This window comes from Gouania willdenowi, chromosome 17 (genome assembly GCF_900634775.1).
Source record: "Gouania willdenowi chromosome 17, fGouWil2.1, whole genome shotgun sequence".
Taxonomy (NCBI): domain Eukaryota; kingdom Metazoa; phylum Chordata; class Actinopteri; order Blenniiformes; family Gobiesocidae; genus Gouania; species Gouania willdenowi.
This window is the reverse complement of record NC_041060.1, coordinates 10,530,144-10,537,589: the sequence shown is the minus strand read 5'-3', so window position 1 is coordinate 10,537,589 and position 7,446 is coordinate 10,530,144.

The following is a 7,446-nucleotide window of genomic DNA, read 5'->3' as shown; positions in this document are numbered from 1 at the left end:
AGTTTCAATGACTTTTCTGCACATTTTTTCAACTTTGAAGACATTTCTGGCATTTATAAACCCTTCCCACCACTTTTCCCACGTAATGTTGCATATGTTACCGATTATTGTCACTTTGAACCTACTTTCACCACATTTCATGCTCCTTTTTTTTCTTTTTGCGAATTTAACCACATTCACAATATACCATGCCTAGAGCTGCTCGATTATAGAAAAAAAAAATAATCACAATTATTTTCATCATAATTGAAATCACGATTATTCAAACGATTATTTGTCAACTAAAAAGTTATTTATTTTTTGTACAAAGAAACATAAAATATATTCTTTAAACAAAAATAAAATCTTTCAAACACTAAAATCAAGTATGTTGACTTTTGCACAAAACAAAACACTTCTTGCACGTGATGTGTCTTTGCTTTAAGTCTTCATCATCAAACCCTAAGTGTTCCCTTGCTTGTTTACCAAGCGTTTTTGCTGCGTTTCTCCTGCCATGTTTCACGACCACTAGCAACAACTTTCCTCGTGTTGGCCTGAGGGCTAGCTTTGGCTTTGAGAGGGGCAGGGTGGAGGGGAGGAGCTTGCATGTGCGTGATTAAACAACTAAATAAATAAATAGTGGGTTTGTTTTATCTATATATATATATATATATATATGTATTTTTATTATTATTATTATTATTTATTTTTTTTTCCATTATGTTATTTTTGTAATTGCCCATATTTTCCAGTTTAAACTAATTGTTCCAATATTAACACTTTAAACCCTATTTACCACTTTTTCTGTCAGTTTTTGGCCACTTTAATTTGCAACTTTTAACCAATTTCTGTGGTTTTTAAACCATTTTATTTCTGATTTCAGTTAAACAAGGATTTACATCTTTAAGATGACTATATGCTATGGCCAAAATAACAATACAATTCCTGGATAACAGTTGATATTATTCAGATAAATAAATACATGTGGTTATGACAGATTCAAAGAACAATGGACCATCATTTTGCTGACTTTATGGATGGGACCCAAAAAGCTCCCCCCATTATTCCCCCTTATAGATGGCCTGTGTTCAACCACCTTCAGGTACAGTGGGAGTCCCAGGTCTCTGGGACCTTTATTTGGGGGGTCACACACTGAAAAGAAGAATGAAAACCACTGCTGTGAATTGCTGGATTCCTGATTCAGTGTTGTTGCAATATATTACAACTCATATAATAATAATTTAGAACCATCACAGTGTAAAGATCTTATTTTATAATAAAATACTGATTTACCTGACAGAAATCATTCATACTTGTAAGATGTGAAACACCCTCAGACACAGTTGAATAAACAGGTATACCAATGTGTTTAGCTTCACAGTGAGTGGGACTGTCAGGTTTTTTCCAATATGGTTTTGTAATAGTTTTTAGAGATTTTTTTTCCTTTTAAAATTGTCAAACCTCTTTTACTTTCCTTATTCCTTAAGCCTTAAGAAGAGCATTGTAGCAGATGAGTAATCGCTCTTTCCCCTAAGCTATAATTATTGTGTCATTTGAATCTAAATGGTTCTGGTCAATTAAAGTTCATGCTCCTCTGAACAATACAACTTCCTCAACATGCTTAAAAGTGAAAATGAATGTATGTCAGAAATGGCTGTATTACGAAAGGTCTTCAAACATTTGATTCATAGTCACAGTTAGCCGCTATAAGCCCAGGAATTATCACCACAAAGCAGATGCTTTTTTTTTTTTTATTCATATAAAGACTAACGGATAGGAATCGAACCCACACCCATTTCCACTTAAGCTGTGCCAAATGAGTTTGTTTCTATTATTACGCCCATTACTTGATTGTGTCCTCAAGTGACATTAATGACAGCTTGAATTGAAACAATAATATATATTTTAAATTGAATACAGCCAGAAAAACTCCGACTAAGAGGGTCTACATGAGCAAATACCGAAAATATGATTAAAGCAACTAATATTCTGAATCAAATACCATTCAGATTAAAAGAAAGGTTTGAATATTTCCTTCTTTTTAATGTTAAATGACAAGTTACGATGATTATTAGTCAACTACATGCTTATTATACATTTGGACTAGCTCATCTAAACACTATCTATTCAAACCATACACCACATGAGCTGCAAACCTTCCAAAAAGTGGTACAACTAAAAAGTCATATTAAAAAATAAATCATGTCATTGATACATACGGTATGCCTAATTGTGCAAATGTAACTTTATTTAGAAACATTAAATATACAGTAAAGAGTAAATGTCACCTTTCAAAGAGTGCCAAAACAAGACATTTAGACTGTAATGTATAAATGTTATAGGATTTATCCAAAGCTTATTAATAACTAATTTTATTTGCAACTATTTGACATAGAGAACACAAACTCACCAGTTTAAGAAAATTGTAACTCCAGGAGGCATTTTTTTTTTTTTTTAAAGTGATTTGTTTTGTGAAAAAAAAACATACATTTTATTAAAACTCTCCAGTGCAATGATAGATTCCCCAAATGAATGGATTTTAGAGTGGAACATGGATCAATTTTTATGAGGTGAGTGGTTAAGTATGATTTTTTTTTTTTTCTTAAACAAAAAACAAAAAAAAAAACTGTTCTATAAATCCCAAGACATTCTAAAAAACTCCCTTAAATCCCAGGACATAAGTGGATGGATACGTTTGTCATTTATCAATGAAATTGACCTATATTTATCTTGCCATGCTCTAATACTTTAAGACTTGTTAAAACTTTCCCACACTTTAGTTTCTACTTTACTCCACTAACCGTGGAAGTGGGGCATGGAAGGAAAACCTTGTGGATTCCCCACCTTCTGTGTGGTCTGTGGACCCCAATTGTATTCGTCCTGCAACTTTCAAGCAAGAACAACCAAAAACTTCACAGACAAATGTCTACGCTGTTACAATTTGCGTGTTGACTTCAATCAAAGGGGAAAATCCCTTGGACATAGCCATGCAAGTGTTTTTGATTGATACTCTGTATGAAGGAAGGCGCTCGGAGGCCAGAGCGGCAGGCTAGACCACTAACCAGCCCCTCGTGGCCTCTTACAATCATCTGGGACTAACTGATCAAGACAAGTCAAAGTAGGGGAAGTAGACTCGATCCACATTTGGGATCAGTCTGCTGGGGTCTGTCTCTGAGTTTGTCCTTTAGTGGAGAAAATAAATGCTTCTTCTCTGGAGACTGCAGCACCATTAGCTAGAAGACGGAAACCGACGTGCCTTGTCTTTCGGACTTCCCACGAGTGAGGAAATCAGTAAATCAGTGAGATAGAAGAACAGAGCAAATGAATAAATACAACTCTGTGACTGAAGGGTTTGTGGATTGGAGACATTTACCCAAACAAAGAACTGAGCTTAAACCCTACTGAAATGTCAAAGATATTAAAAGGCCTGACGCTTAAAGTTGAGAAAAGATTTTCTCATATGTATGTGCTCTTGAACACATCCAGGTCTACAATGACTTATACGTTGATAATATGTTGCTCTACGTTCCTGTTTAGAAGAGTTCTCCAGGTGACGTGTTTAAAAGTGTGATTGAGTGATTATTTCTTAAAGCCAAAGTTACCACAAAATACTGAAATTACTTCAATCCAAAGCAAAATAATCAAGACCCACATTCTCAACCCATACAAGCACACGTCTTGGGTTACAACAGATAACAGACCGAACGAGATATTCATTCTATTTGTCAAGTTTATTAATCTATAAGGCCAATTGCTTGGTGTCCAGACCAGCCCTGCACTACATTATCAGCGGACACCATGTAGAAGCCGTTATTAAATAGTGACTCTCAACATGTGGCTCTTTGTGTTAATCTTAAACCTATAAAGGGGGAAACTTTTTAAACCATTTTGACCTTTTTCCTTTGGCCATTTTGCAACTTCTTTTGTCCCATTTTTGCGCCCTTTCAAAAAGTTATGTCATTTTTTTTCAGACTTTAGCTTCCTTTTGCCAATAAATATCCCCTTTTTCCTATTTTTGTCAATTTTTGCAAGTTCTTTTTGACACTTTTGTCCTTTCTTTGATTTTTTTTTAAGCAGCTTTTCATCCAAATAAGGTAACTTTTGCCCAATAAATACCACTTGTTTCCGTTTTTCCCTACTGTTTGCTAATCTGGCAGGAGCCAGATTGATGTGTAGCCCTCCCTATAACTCGAGTTCTCCACAACGATCTGGGTGTGTTTCTGGCTAATCCTTTCGGAACAAGGGAGGGACATGAACAGAATGTTTGAAGCTGATTGGGCGAAGCGCCTGTCCACCATCATTTGTTTTAACCAATGACACGGTAACAAATGATGATGTCGTCATTGGCATGCGCTGCAGTTATGCTGCTACAACAACAATAAGGCCTCTCGCTGTTGCTCTTTCAAAAATGAAATGCTGGATTCTTCTAAAACTGAATTTATAGCAGCTTCCACACGTTCATCCTCCTGCGTCGACATCTTTCTATTTTGATTCGAAGCTATGCTAATAGCGGTAGCCCAGCTAGGTCCTGTCCCCACAACTCTGCATGTGCCAGTTTTGCTTTGGCGCTTCTGCCTTTGTCACACCCAGATATCCCGCCCTAAACCACAACACTAACTCATGATTGGTTCTAACCGTTTCGGTTTGGTTTCGAAAGGCAAAGGTGGGAACAGCACAAGATGGATTGTGGTGTTAGTGAACACCAGGATAATCCATCTTGCAGGCAAGTTTAGCTTTTTGCCTCTATTTGCCTATTTAAGCTTACCTTTTGCCATTACATACCACCTGGTTGCTCATTATTTGCCTATTTTTTGGCCAGTCTTGACTGCTTTTGGCCCATTTCAGTCACTTATCACTCTTTTCTTACCACGTTTTTGCCACTTTTGGACCCTTTTTGGCCACCTGTTTCCATGTCTGCCTCCATACCCCTACTTGGCGTGATGGTCACTTAAGCATCCTTTCTGACCTTTGAGGTGATAGTTTCTGTGAGAGATTTGTTAAAATGGCATGTTTTTACACATATCAATAAAGTTGTTGTAATAACGGTATTTATCCACTTACCTGAACTTGTACAGTGCGTTCTGACTCTTTCTAAACTGTTCATTCAAGAAAAGTGGATTGACAATGCAAGTAAACACCCTTTGACCATGGACCTTTTAAAAGTGCTCTCAGCTTGTAAAAAACCTCCCTGCATATTTTTAAAATGCATTCCAAAAAGCACTGGTGTTATGAAAAGTTTTTAAAGAGAAAACGTCCTCCTTTTTAAATAGACTGATTCATGTGCAAACAAACTTTACTCTGGGCAAATGAAAGACAAGTGTTAATCATGCCTCAGTCTTTATCAGAATTCTGCAGGGTTTCCTGATAACACACATGAGCTATCAGTTGTGTTGGGGCATGACTCAAGAGGCAGGAGAAACACAACCTGCGGTGATTGTTCCATTCTGAATGTTACAACGCACTCCTTTACACATGATGTCAGCTTTTTGATAGAGGGACGAATGACCAAAGACATGTTATAAAAGCCTTTCTCCTACACTGTCATGACCCAGTATATGTTGGATGGGGTTTGAATGCTATCACAATAATGCAAAAAATGAAGGTGCTCTTGGGCTGCAAGCCACGACAGATTAAAGACTTGGTAATGTTTACTGGTGCATACTTGCAAACGAAAGCAGACATAGTACATAGCGTCCTGTTGGCATGAAGACACAGAAGTGCACGGGAACACTTTGCAATTACAGCATAATGAAGGGAATTGATTTAGATGTGTGTCAAGATGCAACCCAGATGTAATGTTCTTTTTCTTCTTCTTCTAATGCTATTTTACTGAAGAGATCAACCCAATACATGGAAATGTTATTTTTGGAAAGCATTTCAGTATCGTAGGCCAAGAAGTCGAGCAGTTGTTTCACCCACAAATACTTTTATTATTTGTTTCTTTGTTTGTGCAGCTCAACCGCGTCAGGTTGAGTGTTAAATTCGACCACTGCTTAGTTAAACAAATAACATGTCTGCACAGATGTAATGGTGTAGTGTGGACTGGTGCATGTGGGCGACACCATTACCAAGACATTTGGTCTACCATAGACCCAATTCATCCTGTTGATATGAATGGAAATACTGTATAACTTGCACATTATTGGCAAAACTCAACTTTTTAATAATGTCTAGACAAAATCACTGGATAGTTTGTTTAAGTTCCCATTTACATTTTGAACAAATGCCAAATCTGATGATTTAAAAAAAAAAAAACTGTAACACTTAACACTAACACTAACACTTAACACTAATACCATTGTCAACCAATGTCAACAATGTCAATTTAACGGCTTATATCAGCCAATAATATGTGTTTCTAGTGTTTGGGGACAAAAAAAACAAAAGCTCCATTGAAACATGAATTCAGGCACGTATTGCTCATTCCGCAGAGAAGCAGACCTCAAGTCGACTCTCTAATGCAAAGAGGAAGTGTTAAGTCTTGCTGGTTGTAGACTTCAAAGATCCATGATGGGACGCTAATTTGCTCAAAGAGATTTTCTATTTAGATGCTGTTACCACAGTGGCACAACAGCAGCACTATCAAACATCTGAGGAAGCCCCACATTTTGGCATGTGTTGTCTAATTCCTTTACTCCTCAACCCATTTGCTGTTTGACCCCATTCTCTCCCGTCTCTTAATTTGTCATAGTTGTTGTTTTTTTGTTTTTTTACACTTTTTGACATCCTTTGCTTGCTTGGGATTGAAATCCACGACGCTTCATGCTTCACATACACAGCTCTCCACATCAAACACAACATAAATATTTGTTTGTGCTTTGATATGTATCTGCACATCACGCTTTGTTGGAGTGGAGAATTTAAAGTGTCCCATTGAATCATAACACATCTACTCAATCTACTGCACGTTCTGTCAACAATGTAAATCAATGGCGTGTGTGTGTGTGCCCGTGTGTGTGCGCCCGTGTGTGTGTGCCAGTGTGTGTGCCCGTGTGTGTGTGTGTGTGTGTCCGGCTCCACACAGTCATTAAGTAAGTTACGGTCTGCTCATAAACATAATCAGCTGATAAGGAAGAGGAGACGTGATGGGTAAGCCTTGTCCTTCACACACACACACACACACACACACACACACACGCTGCTACACAGACCGTGCCCTACTCAAACATAAAAGCAGCAACGTATTCATGCAAAACAGAAAACATGTTGAGATTTTTTTTTTATTGTGTACTTGTGTTATTGAAAAGTTGAGAAATGAACAGTACTGACAAACAATAAGCCAAAGCTTTAATGCCACCACACATCCTCATTTCCTCATTGTCCTTATATATGTCTACTTTTCTATTTATTATTTATTTATGTACTATGTACAACATTTTCCATGTTCTCACATGGTAAATAACAATAAAACGTTGAATCCTTTAAATTATCTGTAAGAACAGGAAACTAAAGTAGGACTTGAATAAA